Genomic DNA, 20246 nt, shown 5'->3' with positions numbered 1-20246 from the left:
ACTGTAAGGGATGCTCGCTCGCAAGCACGTTCAGAACGGGCTGTGATCAGTAGATCATCGACATACTGGAGCAGGGCAGTGTCAGTTGGCATGTGAACATTGTCTAGTTGTCTCTTAAGTGCTTGACTGTAAATACTAGGACTTTCTGTGAAACCTTGAGGAGGTCGTGTAAACATATAGCTCCTTCCATTTAAACAAAATCCGAAAAGGAACTGGCTGTCTGGATGAATGGGGACACTAAAAAATGCGTTCTTGAGGTCTATGACTGAAAAAAATGAGGCTTCAGAATCAATGGCTGTCAATAGGGAAGAGATATCTGGGACAACTGGGTACTGGGGAATAATACATTTGTTAAGCTCTCGGAGGTCAATCACCAATCGATATACTGGGGGTGCATTTGGATCAGTACGTTTCATGACTGGAATGATCGGAGAATTACATACATTGGAGTCAGTTTCTACAACTACTCCTTGAGCGATGAGCTCGTCAATAATTTTGGATAAGGCTGCTACAGCCTCAGGTGGCAATCTGTACTGTCTGATTCGTGGTAACACTACACCTGGCTTGAGAGTCACACGATGGGGTGTGATTTGCATGAAGCCAACATCAGTTGGACCTTGTGCCCATAGATGCTGCGGAACATTAGACAATCTCGGATCAAAATCTCGTAATACATAGTGACCCTTGAAGTCACGTAGGAACAGTCGTATTCCCTCTGGGGAACAGCAAATAACTGCACCTAATTCTTTCAGTGTTTTAATACCTAACAAATTTTCTGGACATGATTTCGTAAGTAACAGATCAGTAGTGCGGGACAATGGACCTACTTCTAGAGTAACTGGCTTTGATATCTCGTTTACAATAGGCTTTCCTGAAAATCCAAGGGAAACATTTCTAGAGCCTGAGAGCGGAGCCCCTGGAACTTCGGCGTGACTGATGGTGGTCCTACTTGCCCCTGTATCAATCAAAAACTTTCTGTCTTTCCCTAATACTTGACTATGAACATAGGGACCCTCTTGATCTACAGGTATCTCGATGAGAGGCAAGCCTACCTCCCTCTCTAGGCTGTTTCATGAATATGGCTGATACTCTGGATACTCGGACTGTGCATACTGGTACATCTGCTGTGTAACATGCTGTGTTGCAGCAATAGGCTGCGGTGCTGGAACTGTCTGTTGTGCATTCTGTGGCTGAGAAGTCTGTGAAACTTGTTCTTGTCTAGGCGGACGTGGTCTTTCTTTAGTCTTACCAGTAGCTATGTTGTGTTTCAGAACTGCACACTCGTTTATAAAATGACCTGGCTGTTTACAATAATTGCAGGTCCCTTTAACGGGAACTGCAGGATGACTGGCTTGATTCGTACCCCTCTTCTGACTGTCTTGTGGAATAGATTGTGCAACCAGTACTTTCATTTTCGTGTCTTTCATACGTTTCCTTTCATGATCTTGCTCTTCTCTGATTCTATTCTGGTGGTATTGAAGCATCTGTAACATCTGGGACGGGGTATTAGCTTGCCAGGTACTTTCGACTTTCAAAACTTGATTCTTAACTTGTGGACTTGAATTCTCGACTAATTTAGTAACAAAAAGATGAGGGTATGACTCGCTACTTGTCTTGAGGCCACTGTTGATACTAAAGCATTTCTCGAATCTAGAATAAAAATCACTAGTGTCTTCGTCTTGTTTCTGTTTACAGGCTGAGATTGCATCCCAGTCTTCCTTTTTAGTGGCTAATAATCTTGGCAAAACTTGTATTAACAGTTCTGGTAATTCTTTACATTTCTCTCCTAGACCGGTACCTGGTACTCGTATCTTATCTTCGGCTTCTAGGACTGCCCAATCGATCTTTTTCTCTCCCACCTCCCAATCTTTTTCCTTGAGTTTTTCGTATACCCCTGCGGGCAACAGGACCTTTAGCATTTTAATGATATCTGGATACGTGTATTCTCCCATACGGAGCATGTCTTTTAATTCTCGGTGGAACCCTGCTGGATCTTTATCATGACAGGGAATTAATTTCTTCATCTCTAAGAGTTCCATCTTTGTAATCGGAGTGTAAACAAACACTCGTTGCATTTCACCATCTGTTGTCCTAACTGGGTGTACTTCTCGTAACGGATTCTGTCTGTCTATGTAAAACGGTTTACTTTCTGGAGGTGAGACATGAACAAAATGCGGGTTCAAAAACGTTCTATATTTGTGGCGCTGTTCTAGAATGACACTAATTAAATCGGTACCTAAACCTTTCCATCTATACTGGAGTAACTCGTTCAGGACATCGTGTAACGGACCTGGATCAGAATGTTGACCCTCATACAGAGTAATGAGGTGCTGGATCATATACATACCCACCAGTCGTTGCTCGGCTGGGGGCAATTTCAGAAACATTTGTGCCACTATTTCGTCTGGAAAAGTGGTAGAATCAGTAATCCATCGGACTGCTGATCGGGCTAGTTCTTGTTCATGCATAGTACTTAACTCACTGTAACCGATTCGTGATTTCAGAATGTGATCGGTAGCTTGAAATACTTGTTCCAGAGAACCTTGTTCTGGTGCTGGATGATGTAAAACTGACTTGTGTTCTAGGCGCAAATGGCGATCTGGAGATCTAGATTTTCCTACATACGCTATTCTAGTGGGATTCTCGTCGTCTACCTCTTCGGTAGAGTCATTTTCTTTCTCGCTTACTTGTGCTGCTTTACGTTGTTCGTGTAACTTTAGTATTTCTTTACGAATTTTCTTGTACATACTCTCTATACTACTGATAGTCTTGTGCTTACCCTCGGCTATATTATCACTCCACCTTGTCAGGATTTTCATTTCGGCCGGATCTTTAGTCGGGTAATCTTGTTCTCTTATTAGACAATTAATCAGAAACTTTAATATCATGCGCTGGATCTCAGCTTTCCTTTGAGACATGGCTTCGCCAATACTTTCTGGATCATCCCCTGTACGGATGAAACGATATATTCTGTCTAGATCTCCTTTCATATCTGGTAGGGTGTCCAAATACCCTGTCACCCGTCTTACACGGATGGAATATATTACAGTACTATCATCACCTGCCACTGGATCATAGCGGCATTCCGTGAGAGCTCGTCGGATTTCTGCAACGGACTTATATTTGGGCGTACGCTGTAACGCACATTCATGTAACTCGGCCAACGTTCTACGTTGGTGTGGTGGCGGGGTACCAGGAGGACCTCCTCCTGCGGCCCCTAAACTGGAATCATCGACTGATACTCTTCGTGCTGGCAGAGTGGGAAATTGTAATGTAGGCTGGACCGGGGGTACCGTAGCAGGTACTGCAAAAGGTGCCCCGGTGTCTGGGGGAGCAGGAATTGCCTGATTTACAGGGACTGGCGGAACAGGATTTGCATATTCCGGGACTGTGTCGTCCAAATAGGACGAGATGAAAATATCAGCTGCGGTCGGTTTGTGACGTAGCTTAGTCGGAACTAGTGGTGGCGGAAAATTACTGGATGCCTCCGGGGTCGCTTTTGGCAAGCCCTCGGCAAGAAGAGGATACATACCCTTGATGAGGGCATTCCTCTGTCTGTCTGACTGTTCGGTTTTGACTCGTTCACCTATCTCGATTAATTCCCTTTCTTGGGCTCGTTCTAAAGATTCTCTACTTAGTTCTGACTTTCTGATTTCTTTTTCGGTTCTTTTATGAGATTCTTTGCGCCATAACTCGATGGCATCTTTCTGTGACTGTCTGGCTTTCTTTTTCCATAATGCTTCTTCTACTCTCATGATGCACTCGGCATCCCACGTACCTGATACGGGCCATCTATACTTTTCCTCTAACTCTTTGGTATACTCTACCCATAAATCTAGATATAATATGGCACTTATGCCATGCTTTTGATACATAAAATGACCTGGACTGTCCCTAGGCGGGACAGGAACTGCTGCTTCTAGCAGACCTTTTCTGGTTTTTAACTGACGTAATTTCGAGAATAAAGGCATGACTGAACTGTAATCTAGACACAATACAATACACAACGAACACGATAACTACACCACTTTCACACCACGACATTACAATACATGAAAAACATTTAAAATAACAGTTCGAACAGAATACTACCTGGAATACTGAAAACAGAATACATGAATTTTCTCGAGAACAGAACTGACTAGAACAGAAACTAGATGCACTGCTAAAACAGTACGAAACTTACCGGTCTCATAAAGAGACACGTCAGGACCCGCATCCACCGAAGTGGACACTTCGTTTTGGGTCTGTGTACCACCAACCCACGGACCAGAGTCAATTAGATTGACCCTGTCTAGATACTACCCCAGCAATGGTACTCACCGGGCAGCAAGAACGGAAGGCCTCGGACTGGACTGAACTGCTTCGACGCCGGACGGACGAACTTCGGACTTCTGTTACGGGTGGGCCTCCGGATACCTCGGACCTTGGACTCTCGGCTTGGGCTCTGGTCGGGACTCGCCGCGTTCCTCCACCGCCTCGCCTGGATGCTGGACCGCCACCTCCGTCTCCTCCGTGGGCCTGAGGGATACTTGAAGCAGAAATATCTGCACGTGCACGGTATGGTTCCGTCACGGCTGCAGAGGGTCAGGGGGCCGGCGTGGCTTCACCGGCGCGTGGGGAAAGGGCAAGTCCCTATTCGGGCGCCATTATGTGGTATATAAATAAATAATACCGGATCTAGGTTTTACTGGACATAGCAATAACAGATAGCTCAATAAATAAGAGTCAAGATTCGAGGTAGTAGGAGTTTGCAGGTTTTAATACAGCATAAAGGACAGGAACAGGACAACCTGCACGGGAACAGGATGGCAGCGCTGCCGGGGGCAGGATCAGAATCGGCGTAACATTTAATAACAGTGCACAAATATATATACTAAAACAGTTACATTACAATGAATTACAGTAGGCGGAGCAGTGGGTGTGGTCAATAGCAGTCGCGAAAGATAAGGGTGAAAATGGGTGTAACAGGGGCGTATACATAGACATGTGATGCAAACGTAACAGAATATGTCATAAATGGGGCGGAAACATGGAGGGGGCTACCTAAGGAGCCGGGACCTCTAACCTAATGGTGCGCGCAAACTGACAATGACGTGTTACTAGGAGAAGCTGGGGGCTATGAACTCTGTGCTAGGAGCAGAGACTGAAGTCTTGGAGAGTCAGGGCGACATGTGCCTAAACAATATCTAGTATCTGATGTTTAGAGAACATGTTGATAGAATCCAAAAGTTATCGGGGTAAAGGCTAACGGACTCTAAGACTGGAGCATGCATTATTCTACATGTAGTGCGTGATGAAGAATATTAAATGACCATTAAATGCAGTATTTCTCTTACATGGAGACGTAAAGGCTAGACAATGACGGAAACTATTGATGCGATTCAGTAGCTTAGGAATGCAGAGAAGGAGGGCTGGACTGATAACTAGAATCATAACATACTCTTGGCAGACTCAGAGGCAGAGCCAGGCTGAGCCGGGCACTGTGAGGCAGGAAGTAAGTGAAAGGTCGAGGATACAGGTGGGGGCTGTATCGCTCCTCAGCGAGGACTCAGAAGACAGGAGCTGAATCTGGTGTCCGGGCCCTTTTGAGGCCTAGAAACTGGGACTTTACAATGAAATAACGTGCACACTGAGAAACGTGGCAACGCAACTTTACATAGGCCTGATATTCGTAGTATTCACGAGAACTGGAAACTGGCATACTAGAGATGGACACAACTGTAATTGCGTCTTTAATCAAACATGGGGGATACATATGCATATTTAATCATGCACACATAACATAAGATGGAGGACACGTAGGGACACAGAACATGGCAAAATTTACTTTTCCACAAGACGGAAGGTGATTCTCTTGTTGACGGGGAGCCAGTGCAGGTCTCTCAGATGTCCGGAGATGTGGCTGCGTCGGGGGATGTCGAGGATGAGTCTGGCTGAGGCGTTCTGGATCCTTTGGAGTCTCTTCTGGAGCTTGGCGGTGGTTCCGGCGTAGAGGGCGTTGCCGTAGTCCAGTCGGCTGGTGACGAGGGCCTGGGTGACCGTCTTCCTGGTCTCGGTGGGGATCCACCGGAAGATCTTTCGTAGCATGCGCAGGATGTTGAAGCATGACGAGGAGACGGCGTTGACTTGTCTGGTCATGGAGAGGGATGAGTCCAGGATGAAGCCCAGGTTGCGTGCGTGGTCTGTCGGTGTGGGTGCGGTGCCCAGGGCGGGGGGCCACCAGGAGTCGTCCCAGGCGGAGGGCGAGGAGCCCAGGATGAGGACTTCCGTCTTGTCTGAGTTCAGTTTCAGGCGGCTGGTCGTCATCCATTCGGCTACATCTTTCATCCCTTCGTGAAGGTTGGCTCTGGAAGCGGCGGGGTCGTTGGTCAGTGAGAGGATCAGCTGGGTGTCATCGGCGTAGGAGATGATGTTCAGGTTGTGTTGGCGTGCGATGGGCGCGAGGGGGCTCATGTAGACGTTGAAGAGGGTGGGGCTCAGCGAGGATCCTTGAGGGACGCCGCAGATGACCTCGGTGGCCTCTGACTTGTACGGTGGTAGGCGGACTCTCTGTGTTCTTCCATCGAGGAAGGAGACGATCCATTCCAGTGCCTTCTCCTGAATTCCGATGTTGCTGAGGCGCTGCACTAGGGTACGGTGGCAGACAGTGTCGAATGCCGCGGAGAGGTCTAGGAGGATGAGGGCCGCTGTTTCTCCGTTTTCCATCAGGGCTCGGATGTCATCGGTGGCAGCGATCAGGGCGGTCTCGGTGCTGTGGTTGGCTCGGAAGCCAGACTGTGAGGGGTCGAGGGATCCATTCGTCTCGAGGAAGGCGGCCAGCTGTTTGTTGACGGTCTTCTCGATGACTTTGGCTGGAAACGGGAGGAGCGAGATGGGGCGGTAGCTCTTGAGTTCGGTGGGGTCCGCTGTTGGTTTCTTGAGTAGAGCGCTGAGTTCGGCGTGCTTCCAGCTCTCCGGGAAGGTGGCTGTGTCGAAGGAGGTATTGATGATGTCCCGCAGGTGGGGTGCGATGACAGCGTCGGCCTTGTTGAAGACGTGGTGAGGGCAGGGGTCGGTCGGAGATCCGTAGTGGATGGAGTTCATCATGCGGACGGTGTCATCGGTGCTGATCGGAGTCCAGGCGCGGAGGGTGGTGGTGGGTGGCGTTGCTGCGGTCGCTGTGTGCGATGGTTGACTGCTGAAGCTGTTGTGTATGTCCGCGATCTTGTTGTGGAAGTAGGAGGCGAGGGAGTTGCAGAGGTCTTGCGATGGGGTGATGTCGTTGTTTCCGGCGTTGGGGTTGGAGAGCTCTTTCACGATGTTGAAGAGTTCCTTGCAGTTGTGTGAGTTGTTGTCCAGTCGGTCCTTTGAACAGTTTTCTTGGTGGCGCGGATCAGTTGGTGGTGCTTCCGGGTGGCAAGCTTGAGGGTGGTCATGTTGTCCGGTGTAGGTTCCCTTCTCCAGACTTTCTCGAGGGCTCGGCAGTTCTTCTTGGAGCTCTTGAGTTCGTCGGTGAACCATGGGGCTTTCTTGCTGCCGGGTCTGCTGGGCGGGGTCCTCAGAGGGGCGAGTTCGTCCGCGCAGTTGCTGATCCACTTCGTGAGGTTGTCGGCGGCCTGGCTGGGGTTCGCTGAGCTGGCGGGAGGGTGCTGACTCAGGGAAGCGGCGAGCTGGTCGGCTGTGATCTTGTTCCAGCTTCTTCGGGCAACCTGTTGCTGGTGGTGGTGGGTCGTCGCTCTTCTGAAGGTGAAGTGGATGCAGCTGTGGTCCGTCCAGTGGAGTCCTGTGGCGTGGCTGAAGGCGATGTCTTTGCTGGATGAGAAGACGGCGTCGAGTGTGTGTCCGGCGAGGTGGGTGGGGGTGGTCACCAGTTGCTTGAGTCCCAGGTTTGCGAGGTTTTCCAGCACGGTGGTGGTGTTGCGGTCGTCGTTGTTCTCCAGGTGGAAGTTGAGGTCCCCGAGGAGGATGTAGTCGGCTGAGGGGAGGGCGAGCGGGCTGATGAAGTCGGCGATGTTCTCGCTGAATTGTGTGCGTGGTCCCGGGGGTCTGTAGATGAGGGTGCCTCTGAGGGTGGTCTTGGGGTTGACGTGGATCTGGAAGTTCAGGTGTTCGGCGGGTGCGATGGTGTCATCGGTGTTGGTGTTAGTGTTGGTGTTGGTGATGCTTACCATCTGCTGCTATATTGTCTAGCGAACATTATCTGCACTGCATGTTTTTCCTTCTATTTCTCGTATGGGGAACACCAGAAGCTTGAAGCTCAACACGCTTGTTACGGCATAGAAATTTGTGTCCACTACCTTCAATCCATTCTCTGCCCTGGATAACGTCATGGAAGGTCACACAGGTTGGTTTCAGGATTCTGCTTCATCTCCTTCTTCCTCAGGAAGTAATAACCTGACTTTTATCTCTAAAGTGAATTCGGCCATTACAGGTAGGGCAGCTCCAACAACCAATAAAAGAGCTAAAAAGGATGGCCTCTCTCTCATATAAAATCTCCCTCCTCTATACATGAGGAGAAAAGGGCCCTTAACCCATATATGGAGGAAACTAGTAAAAAAACTCCAACTTCTGGATGATAAATGGACTTTAGTAGATGACAGAGTTACCAAAGTGAAACAAAGTATTAGTGATCTCCGAGAAGCTGCTCAAGATATCAGACACTTGCAATCTGTAGTTGCACACCTGAAAAAGCTTATGGAGGATTTAGAAAACCACCACTGCTGAAGCAATCTTCCCATTTATGAACTGGCTGAAGGGATCTAAGGTTTAGATGCCATCTCTTCCTTCCAATCTCAGAATCATTTTCTATTTAGAATACATTGATCTCCTTAAAGTAATCAAATCAGCCAAAATCAGAAGCTAAATTTCTTGGTCTGGATCTAATTTGTTTTTTGCTCAAGATCCAGCCTAATCCACTGCAAACAGACAGAAAAGGTTCCTAGACATGCATCCAGTTCTTTGGTTTGGGAGTGCCAGATTTGGTCTTTTTCATCCTTGCTTGTTTAAAGTGACATATAAAAATAAGACTACAGCATATGAGGATCCTGGTCTTTTGCAGAAATTACTAGATAGTTGGAAAGAGGAAAAAATGGATACCTTAACGTTTTCCGTCTCCTGATTTAGTAGAATATTGTATGTGATGTAAACTTTTTTATGTTACTACATCTGCCAAATTGTACGGTAATAAACACTCTTTGTTTTATATACCCTATTGTATAACCCTGCTATAATTATCTTTGATGTTTTACTTTGTACTTTAGGTATTTCCTGCAGCTTTCAGATGTTTACAAATAATCATCTATGTGGACTGGTTTCTCTTTTTTGGCTCTTCCAGAATCCAGTTATGCCATTTTCCTCCTATGGTTAGTAGGTATTTCTTTTTGGCCATTTTGTCTTTTATGTTCTTTGTTCCTCTATTCCTTTCCTCTTCTTCTCTCTTCTCTCCTCATCTCTTGCATCATGTTTCTTTCCATTTATTCACTTATACTGTTCACTGCTTACTATAGCTAACAGTTAGTTGTTTATACATCAAATTTACGTATAAAAGTTCCTTACGTGTAAAACATAATAAATATCTTATAGTTATTTATATATGACTTCATGAGTTATTTCATGGAATGTTAAGGGTCTTGGGGCCAGATGTAGGTAGAACTTATTTACCGATTTTTAATTACCAAATTTTACCGATTCGGTAATTAAGAATCGGTAAATAAGAAGGGGGGTATGTAGGAACATCCAGATGTTCCATTTACCGAATCGGTAAATATCTGTATTTACCGATTCGGTAAATACCAACCGGTAATGCTCCATTCATTCCTATGGGCTTTGAAGCCCATAGGAATGAATGGGGCATTACCGGTCGGTATTTACCGAATCGGTAAATACCGATTTTGACAAGGGTGCAGGGGGTGTCTCTTTGACACCCTCTAGCACCCCCAAAAAAGGTTCGGGGGCCATGTGGCAGGCATACCTGCCCTAAGGGCAGGTCTGCCTGTCATATGGCACAGGTGTGCATGCACACATGTGCATGCACACCGGAATCAGTATTTTACCATCAAATATATTTGATCGTAAAATACAGATTCGGTAAGGGTTGTGGGACTCAGAAGAGTCCCACCTACATGTCAAATTTATCGAATAGGTAAAAATACCGATTCGGTATTTTACAGATTCGGTAAATTTACCGATCGGTAAATTTACCGAATCTGTAAAATATGTTTCCCTACATACCAAAGCTCAAATACCGGTCGGTAACGGCCGAAAATACCGATTTTCGGCCGTTACCGACCGACCTTCATCGGGCCCTTGGTTCCCCTACTAAATGACAGAGAATTCTGACTTGTTTCTTCAAATGGAAAGCAGATGTTGCATTGTTACAAGTAAAACATGTCATTGATAAAGAAGTTTAAAAAACGTATAAGGAGCTGGGCTAGTCATGCCTTTCCTTCATAGAGCACGAGTAAGTGAACTGGGGTAGTTATTCTTTGTAAAAGCCATAGATTTTCAATTTGTTTCACAAGATTTTGATTCGGAGGGGAGATGGATTATAGTGGCTCTCACTATAAATAAAATACAGTATTCTCTTTTTCATATCTATGCACCCACCCACTTAGATAAATCATTTCAGAACACTATTTTAAACAAACTAATGTCTATTACTGGTGTCTATTTTATTTTTTGTGACTATATTTCTGCAATGGACACCTTTAATGATCGAAACTCCAAAACTACTTTTATTCACTCCGTTATGCATAAACAATTTGCCTCCACTATTAGACAAATTCCTCTTTAAGACACCTGGAAATTATGTAACCCTACTTTAAGAGAATATACCTTCATTTCTACTGTACATTTTTCCCAATCCAAGATTGATCATGTATGTGTTTCCAACTCCCTCTTACAACATATTTTATTTGCTGATATTAGCAAAATATTGATTTCTGATCAGGCCCCTGTTACACTAGTTTCAGACCTTCTTCCTTTTGATCAAAGAAGCAGAAGATGGCATTTTAAAAGTTCCCTCTTATTAGACAACTCTTTTACTCAGAAATGTGAAATCTTCATGAATTACTTTTGTAATGATTCTCCTGATATATCGTCAAAGCTGCCTCTACAGATTTGATTATCAATTTTGTTTCTAAGAAAAATAAATAATCCTCAAAAAAATTATTCCAGACCATGGACCATTTAAAAAAATTCGAACATTTATAGAACTTTTATATTTTACATCCAAATCCAAGTTATGATGGATGAATTGTTCAAGGCTACATTTGAATTTAATAAGCTCTCTACAGAGTATGCTGCTTCTTATCTTTTTAAATCCAGTGCTAAATATTAAGGCCAGCACAAAAAAGCTGGGAAATGTCTAAAGTAAAAAAAAGCCCTGTTACAGTAGATTCCATTCTATGAAATAAGACATTAGCTACTCTCAGAAATGCAGATATTTTTGCTGAATTTACAAACTATTACAATATCCTCTATACAGTGGAATCTAATCCTTATCAAGATGTGGATCTATTATGCATCCTCCACTCAGAAAGATTTTAATTTAGGGTTAGATTTTTGTTCTCTAGAAAGTGATAGCTCTACCCAAGATATTCTTGTGGCTATGAAGTCCATCAAAAAGGGAAAGCCCTTAGCTCTGGTGGATTTTCCATAGCATTTCCTCTCCCATACTCCAAATTTTGATTCACAGATTACATTAACAATTAACATACTTTATAACCACCAATTCAGCTGGTAGGTCCATCACGATGCTTTACATTTTTTTATTTCCAAAGATAACAAAGACCATAAACTTTGCAAAAACTATCCACCATTTTCCTTTTGGTAATTCTAACTATACGATTTTTGCAAAAATTCATCATTTCTATCTCTTTATGTCTCAATACCTACATTGGTAGGGAACAATCAGGCTTTATATAAGGCTGACATTTTTTCTCACATAATACTAGATTATTTTTTAACATGTTGAGAAAATCCAAGTCTTCTAAACGTTCTTTGGTAGTCATAACCTTAGACGCCGAGAAATCATTGAATGTATGAATTGGACTTTTATTTTTCCGACTCTTACTGGGTTTGAATTTGGTCCCAAATTCATTAACTTGGTTTCCCACTCATGTCCAAAAAGTTCAATTTTTGCAAATGGTTTAATCTCCCCATCGTTCTCTCTAGAACAGGGAGCTCGGCTAAGAAGCCCCCTTTCTCTTTTACTTTTTATTCTAGCAATGGAACCCTTTTAACAAAAGCAGTACAAAACCATTTACAGTTGGCAGTTATAGTTACCTGGGCTAACTGCACCTTACGCCGTGTAATGCACTGCTTATGACCTCACATATTGTATCGCTCATGACATGGTCAGTGACATCACTGATGACATCTCAACTAACATCACTGAAGATATTATCCACAGACCACTCACACACCTACTCACACCCCATACAGCCTCTCGTACACCCACTCACGCACCAAGACAACCACTCACATACCCATTCACTGACCTATACCAGTACTCACACAGCCACTCACTCCTCCATAGAGCCACTCACACAACCACTCACTTGCTCATACAGCCACTCACACAAACATTCACTCCCCCCTACAACCACACATACAACCAATTACTCATGCATACAGCCAGTCACTTAACCACACGCTCACCTATACGGACACTCAAACACCCACTTATTTACCTACAAAGTCATTCACACACACTCACTCACCTAATCAGCCTTGCAACACAGCCACTTACACACCCACTCAAGCCATCACACACTCACTCACACAAACACTTACATAACCATTCATACATCCACACAAGCACTCACACATCCCTGCGCTCACCTATACAGCCATTCACACAGACGCTGCCTCTCCAATACAGCCACTCACAAACAAACAAACTTAATGAAACACCCACTCAAACAGCCACTCACACATCCATGCAGCCACTTATATACCCAGTCACTCACTCATACAACCATTCAGTCACCCACTCACTCACTCACCCATACAGTCATTACACACCAACGTACCCACCCATAGAACCACTTACACTGCCACTCACCCACCCATACAGCCACTGACACATCCTCTCTCTCACTAATACAGCCACTCACACAGCATCTCGTTCATCCACACAGCTACTCACACACCCATGTATACACCCATATAGCCACTTTCTCACCCATAGGCACAAGGATACATATAGTCACACAGCCACTCACATGATATATATATTAAAAGTAGTATCACTTATTAGCAGTATACCTAGTATACTTCTAGTATTAAGTTGAAGTATCTTAGTATATATGTTAAATAATCATAAACTCTTACAAAATACTGGATGGTGTAATCAGTGATGACGTCAGGAATGTCATTTAAGATGTCATCAGTGTTGTCACTGAGCAATTCAAGAGTGATGTAATATGTGCATTGCAGGGGTGTTACTAATAGTTAGCTCAGGTAACTATAATTGCTGATTTTCACTGGTTTTGTATGAGTGGAATTTATTTTATTTTATTTTTTATTTTTAAGGTTTTATAGAGCGCGTAGTAACCCTAGAGCATCCCAGCGCTAGAACCAGAACTCAGGAGAGGTCAGAATCGAAGGGGGGGGATTTAAGGAAAGAGAAAGGTTTTCAAGACCTTCCTGAATTGGAGAAGATTAGGTTCAGTTCTCAGTCTCCGAGGAAGGTTGTTCCAGTGTTTGGCCGTGTGGACCGAGAAGCGGCGTCCTCCGGACCGGGCCTTTTTGACTCTGGGAACAGTGATGAAGTTCTCTCCGCCTGAGCGGAGGACCCTACTCGCATTGTAAGGGATGATGAAATCCTTGAGGATGGGTGGGCCTTTGTCATGGAGGGTCTTATGGGCCAGACAGAGGGCCTTGAAAGCCACCCTTTCTCTGACTGGGAGCCAATGCAGGAGCTTCAAGGCTGGCTTTGCCGAGGATCTGGCGGGGGTGTCGGTAAGTAGGCGGGCCGCGGCGTTTTGGACTTTCTGCAGGGTATTGAGGGTGGCTTCAGGGGCACCCAGGTAGATTGCGTTGCAGTAGTCCAGCCTCGCCATAATGAGGCCCTGAATCAGGAGTTTCTTGGAGGTAGCGGGGAGCAGGGGGAAGACCTTTCTGCAGGCCCTAAGGAGTCCAAAGCAGATTCCTGCCGTTTTTTTGGCCTGTGATCTGAAGCTCAGGTCCTTTTCGAGCCATACGCCCAGGCTCTTGACCTCCTCCTTCGGTGTAGGGGGGTCACCTAGACAGACGGGCCAGATGTCAGGCGGCAGGGAGGGCTCTTTATGTCCGAGCAGCAGGATCTCGGTCTTGGACCCGTTCAGTTTCAGTGCCGAGGAGTTCATCCAGTTATGAATTTCCGAGAGACAGCTGTGAAGGTCGGGTGGGGATTGGTGCGGGTGTGAGAGGGTTACCACCAGCTGGGTGTCGTCGGCGTAGTTGATAATCGAGACGCCGAACGGGTTGACCAGTTTCTCCAGCGGGGACATATACACGTTAAATAACGTAGGGCTAAGGGATGAGCCCTGCGGTACTCCACAACGGAGGGGGATTGCGGGGGAGTGGCTGTCATTCTCCCAGACTTGGAAGGAGCGTCCGTCTAGGAAAGATTTTAGCCACTTCAAGGCCGTGCCCCTTACTCCGAAATCTGTGCCTACCAATTACATCCCTGCAACCTTTGGTTGTTTCAGTGAATTTCTAAGGTTTTTTAATTCTATTTGGTAACTATAATGACCCTGTAACCTCCTCCTGACAAATAGCCCTAGTAAGGCAGCGGTGTGCGCTCAGATGAGGCAGACCACTCGTATCGGTCAAACACTCCTCTTTTGGATTCAATGAGATAACATGCACTTCATTAGTGTATATGAAAGTTTTATTTTATTAATTCAGTCACCATTAACAGCATATGGAATGGAGACACCCCCCCCAAGTGTTTTTGGCATGCCAGATGCCTTGACACACATATACATATAGTCCTGAAGGTGTTTGCTTTGCTGCATCAAGCCATTTCACCATCCTACGGTGCCGGTGCCAGCGACGGCATCAGCTGCCATCTGTATATACCCCACACGCAATTCCAGAAAATCCAGGAAATGCAAAGCAGCACACCTCAGGACACCACAATACTTTATTGTGCACAAAGACCAAGCGTTTTGGAAAAAGCCTTTTTCGAGTGAAAAAAATTTGCCCAGTTGCCTCTAAAAATAATCGTTACAATTCATGGATAGTGAAAAAATACTGTACATATTGCAATCCCTTCAACATTAAAATTACAAAACTGAATGGTTACAGACAAGAAATCAAGTAATTTCAGGTATTGTTCTTTCATTTGAAAATGTTACATTGCCAAAACGGAAACTCCACAACAATAAAGTTTCAATGCAATCAAAAAGATTTTCAAAATTGATAATGTTTTTCAATATGAATAAAGTTTTTGATACAGTAACTTACACAATCCATTTTGCTGGGGTGGGACAAACATACAATATATATTTGAGCTTAAGCTACTCATGATCACCTCTTGATCTTACCCGACCTCCGCTAATGCTTGTTTTTTTTTTTTTTGGGGTACAATGTAACTGCAATAGTGACACTAGATAGAGGACTGTGCAATTACATCAAGTATGTTATTCCTCGGTTAAAAATCGTAATACAACTGGAGCACTTCAATGGCAATTTGATAAAGTTACCTGATTCAAGATGCCCAAATCAAACCAACAAATGGGTATTTTGGACCCTTTCTGTGCTCATACAATCAATAGTAGGAAAAAGCAAAACATACTAATGGGTTTTTGGTATGCTTCATCCTAATACAACCCTAGTTGTTAACATTTGCAATGTCTATGGAGACATTATAATCCCATTCTATGTGAATCATTCAAATCCTGCAGTAATTTATATAATTTGGCCGAGGACATGTTCAAGTAATTTCACAACACTTATCGTTACTAACACCTTCCAATATGTGAGGCGTTCAAACATGTGTGTGAAAAGTTGAAAAATTAAACAAAATGGAAAAATACTAATTGTTAGAGGGGGTATTACATGAATCTAGCCTGGAGAGTTGCATCATTCAGATTGCGCAGAATGTAAAGGCTGTAACCTTCATCCGTATTTCTCCCTCCACCCTCATAAGACATGCTGGAGGGAGAAAAATTGTATCCTCTATAAATGTATACATTGCTAATTATCTGCAAATTATACCATATCATTGTCTGGGACCCTGGGACCCGTTGGCCTCAGCATACTGATAGGCGTTCAATATTGGACTCCATAATAAAATTGACAAAAGTGAAGAATAAGTGACCAACTGCAGATTAAAATCAGACTGAAAGAAAGCGACACCGAGATGGCCTTGGAGAAGTTAACATTATATATGCATGGCCAATTTCTCCCAACTATAAGTCCTTTGGGAACTTTTGTATTGTGAACAATTATGTATTTTGATTCCATGATACAAAGCTGTTTCTCCCTGTCACCACCCCTAGGGTGCATCGGAACCCTATATATTCCATAGAACTGCACAAAGCTGCTGTTATTATCATGTTTTTCGTAAAAATGCCAGGCCGTGGGGTAACTGAAGTCTCGATTTGCTACAGCTCGTCAATGTTGGAGAACTCTGGTTTTAAGTTGCAACTTATTGCTTCCAATAAACCTGATGCCACATGGGCATTCCAGCACATATATAACAAAGTTGCTGTTGCATATGATATGTTTGATGATTTGCTTGGCCCTGCCTTGCTTCATGGTATAGCTGCTGTGATTTTTACTGTTTATATAGGTCTTTTCACAAATTGCATTTGATAAAGCCTTTGGGTGAGCCTAACCAATTACAGGTAGCAGGTTCCCATTGATAGCTGCAAACCAATCAAACCCTCAGTGACCTTGGTCTCCTATATATGATGAGGGATGTTTTGCCAATGCATTTGCCTATGACTGGGTCAGTTTCTAACAGACTCCAGTGGTGTTTCTTGATCTTTTAAAGCCATTTCGATCTCTTGTTAAAAGTAGTGATCATTCTTGGGGCATTGGTTTCATCCGTCCTATTTTTACATTTGTTGTTAAACAGTGCCTCATCCTGTGTCAGACCAATGACCTTCTTTTTGACTTGTGACTGTGACTTTGTGCTATAGCCACGTTGCATGAACCTTGCCTCCATGATGTTCTGCTACTTCATGAATCCAGCATTGGTACTACAATTACGGTGAGCTCTTAAAAATTCACCATAAGGAATGCTGTGAATAAGGGGTGCCGGGTGGTTACTTTGGGCAAGTTCGATTGTATTGCCTGTGGTATCCCTTACATGCAGGCTGGTAACAATGTTGTTATTCTCAACAGAAATAACCACATCCAGGAATTCACAATAGCTGGTGCTGATCTTATATGTGAATCTTAAATTTAAATCATTGGTTCCTAACTTCTTGATGAACTCCAAAGCCAGGGTCTGTGGTCCATCCCAAATCAGGAAAAGTTAATCTATGTACCTTATCCAGGTTGGGATGTGTTCTATATACATGTCGTTTTCTTCCACCCACACTACATTTTCCACAAGCCCAGGAATACATTTGAAAGGCTGGGGGTGAAACAGGTACCCATGACTGTCCCTAATTTCTGTCGGTATAAGGTTTTGTCAAAAAAAGATTTTTTTGTTCTAGGCAGAATAACGTCATGTGTTCCAACAGCGATACGTGTCGGCCTCGCAAAAAATACATAGAGGCTTTAATCCCCTTCCTCTGAACAATGCATGTGTGCAAGGAACAGACATCTAACGCTATCATAGTATAGTTGTCTTCCCATTCTACATCATGTATATGCCATAAAGCATCAGTACTGACCCTGAAATAGGATCTCAAATTGATGACAAAAAGGGACAGGAAAAGATCCAAGAAGATAGAGGTATTTTCTAGAAGCCCTCTATTTGAGGAGACTATAGGTCTTGCTCACAAACAACAAATTTGCAAATTCTACCTTTGACTTATTTTGTTTTTCCCTGGCTAAAGCTCTGGATTTCAATTGGTCTACTGTTCCAAGTCCTTTGGATAGGTGTAATGACTGTCTTTTTCTTGCTCCTTAATGGATATTACCTTTCAGAATACTCTGCAGTACAACATTTGAACTTGGTTCTGAAACAGCATGCATCATCACACTGTGAATAGAATGACCTGTCCTTAGTGAACATAAAAGCAGTTCTAGTACCTGAAGGAATCCTGTGGGACAGAGTTTCCTATGATGTATATGGTTCTACAAAACATTTAAAAGTACCACATGTATTTAACATTTCTCTTAGTGATATCATCACCTCTAGTACTTTTTCTGATGATTGGGACTTTGAAACTGTAAATATTATGCTGTCTGATTTGGAATGATCTGCTGCATTTTGAAATGATGAATTGAATGAAGGTACATCTCATTTTGACACATTGTTATGGTCAACATTTTATGCACAAAGCAAGTATCCCACGTAATGTTTTTAATTACTATCAATGGGAACATTGCCCAACTTTGCCAAAAAGTAGTTTAACAACATTTGCACAGAAGTTTGCTTATTTTTCTGGATTTAACACTTCAAGCCCAACATCTAATAATTATAAGCTTGTTCCCACATCTGCAAAGAAAAATATGCTCACCAACACCAGGCTGATATACTCTGCTTCCTTTATTTCCCAACTGTCTTTACAGGGTTTTGACTTTTGGAGGGACACTATAGACACACAATCTGTCTGGGGGACTAAACAATGACAAGTTCAGGGAACTAAGGCCTTATTTAGAGCATGCCTCATACCACATCAAATGATTTTCCTGAACGAGAGATTGCAACATACTTCCTGCCTTGGACTACCCAAGATCAAGGACTTTAACACACCTCTGATTCCTCCGCTTACGCACTTTGAGGGTTGGCAAAATTACACACTATACAGTGGGGATACATTAGATGCCATAATACACAATGGTTCAATCAATTCATCTGAACCCCAATTGGAAGGGATGGTTGGTTTGGCTTGTCGACACAAACAGGTGTCAGTCAGGATTCAATGGTCCCACCGAAGGATTTAGTACCCACAGGTCTGACCAGGGGTATGTACAATCGAACACACCGGTGTGACATCCTAGAGTGTTGGGAAGTTGTGCATGGAGTGGCTATAGATCTCGACACAGTCCCAAGTGAAACACAACGTATCCCTTCTCTCAGATGAAATGGATCGCAGGGATTTTTTGTTAGGTCCCCAGAAGCCACGTCAGAAGCGCTTCCTGTATGCTATTTACAATGGGCTATGGAAAATCTCTCAGTAGGAGTCTGCTGAAAGACTATGTGAGATTGATAGGGTTAACTAGAAAAAGCTTTGGCAGTGATTGACAATGGCATGACCACACTATCATACAGTATGTATTTACTGGGCAACATTGTGTCTTCTACAATAGATAATATGGAACAGGATGTGTCCACATTCTACAACATGGGCAGTACAATTGTGGTCCCTTATGTCATTAAGCTGGCCTCTACAATCATTCTGTTCTGGCCACGTGCAATGGCATAACATCAACAGCACAACTCTGTTTTCTGCGCACAATCTAATGGAAACAGATGGAATGACATGAAGAGATGCAAACTATACCATGTTGTACATTGAAAATTTTGACCAATTACCTTTTACCGTGGCTGAGTCTCCTTCTACAGAATGGTTAATACATGTTTATATTGCACTGCCAGTCGCAACTTTCCAATTTCAATACTGTCTCCAGTATCACCAGGCAGGCAGATATGAAGCACTAGGAGAAAGGTACCTACATGGGTACTGGAATACTGGGAGTTACCATACAGATTTAGATGTAGGAATGGGGACACTGCCGTTTTTCTCAGCTGTTCAAACTATGAAAGTGCTTTAAGTGGGTCCTTAGTTTGTAAGGATATTTTACTCCATGAGGCATGAAGCTCTTCAGTTGTTACCTTATCCTGTCACTTGAAGGGTTCCCCAGCTGTCGCAATTCATCCGGTGTTCGAACTGCTCTCGAACAGGAGTTGGTTGATACTGAATGATCAAGGCTGTTGTGGGATGGTACTGGGCATCGCATATCTGGTCACAGTAAGTTCCAAGGTTACTTGTTGTATGCAAGTATTGTTTCCACCGGCCCACACGGTTATGGAGGCAATGCAATGGCCATCATTGAATGTTTCCTTTATACAGTTTGATTCTCTGAGCAGACTGAAAGCCATACTTTTTTAGAAGGATGGGGCCTTCATCTCAGCCCGAGAAACTTTT

The 20246-nt window shown here is 43.9% G+C and overlaps 1 protein-coding gene and 1 long non-coding RNA gene across 3 annotated transcripts in view; one reads left to right on the top strand and one right to left on the bottom strand.

The window, feature by feature from the left end:
- CNTNAP2 (contactin associated protein 2) overlaps positions 1 to 20246 on the bottom strand; it is a 2169461-nt gene that overhangs the window by 591464 nt on the left and 1557751 nt on the right. The window lies entirely within an intron of this gene.
- Positions 9241 to 20246, top strand: part of LOC144784623 (uncharacterized) — a 35456-nt gene continuing 24450 nt past the window's right edge. Inside the window, exon 1 of the long non-coding RNA XR_013601686.1 lies at positions 9241 to 9344. This is a non-coding gene — a long non-coding RNA (uncharacterized LOC144784623). The remainder of the gene's footprint in view (positions 9345 to 20246) is intronic.

This window comes from Lissotriton helveticus, chromosome 10, assembly GCF_964261635.1.
Source record: "Lissotriton helveticus chromosome 10, aLisHel1.1, whole genome shotgun sequence".
Lineage (NCBI taxonomy): Eukaryota > Metazoa > Chordata > Amphibia > Caudata > Salamandridae > Lissotriton > Lissotriton helveticus.
Note: the sequence above shows the minus strand (reverse complement) of the source record. Positions and strands in the feature narration are given on the sequence as shown.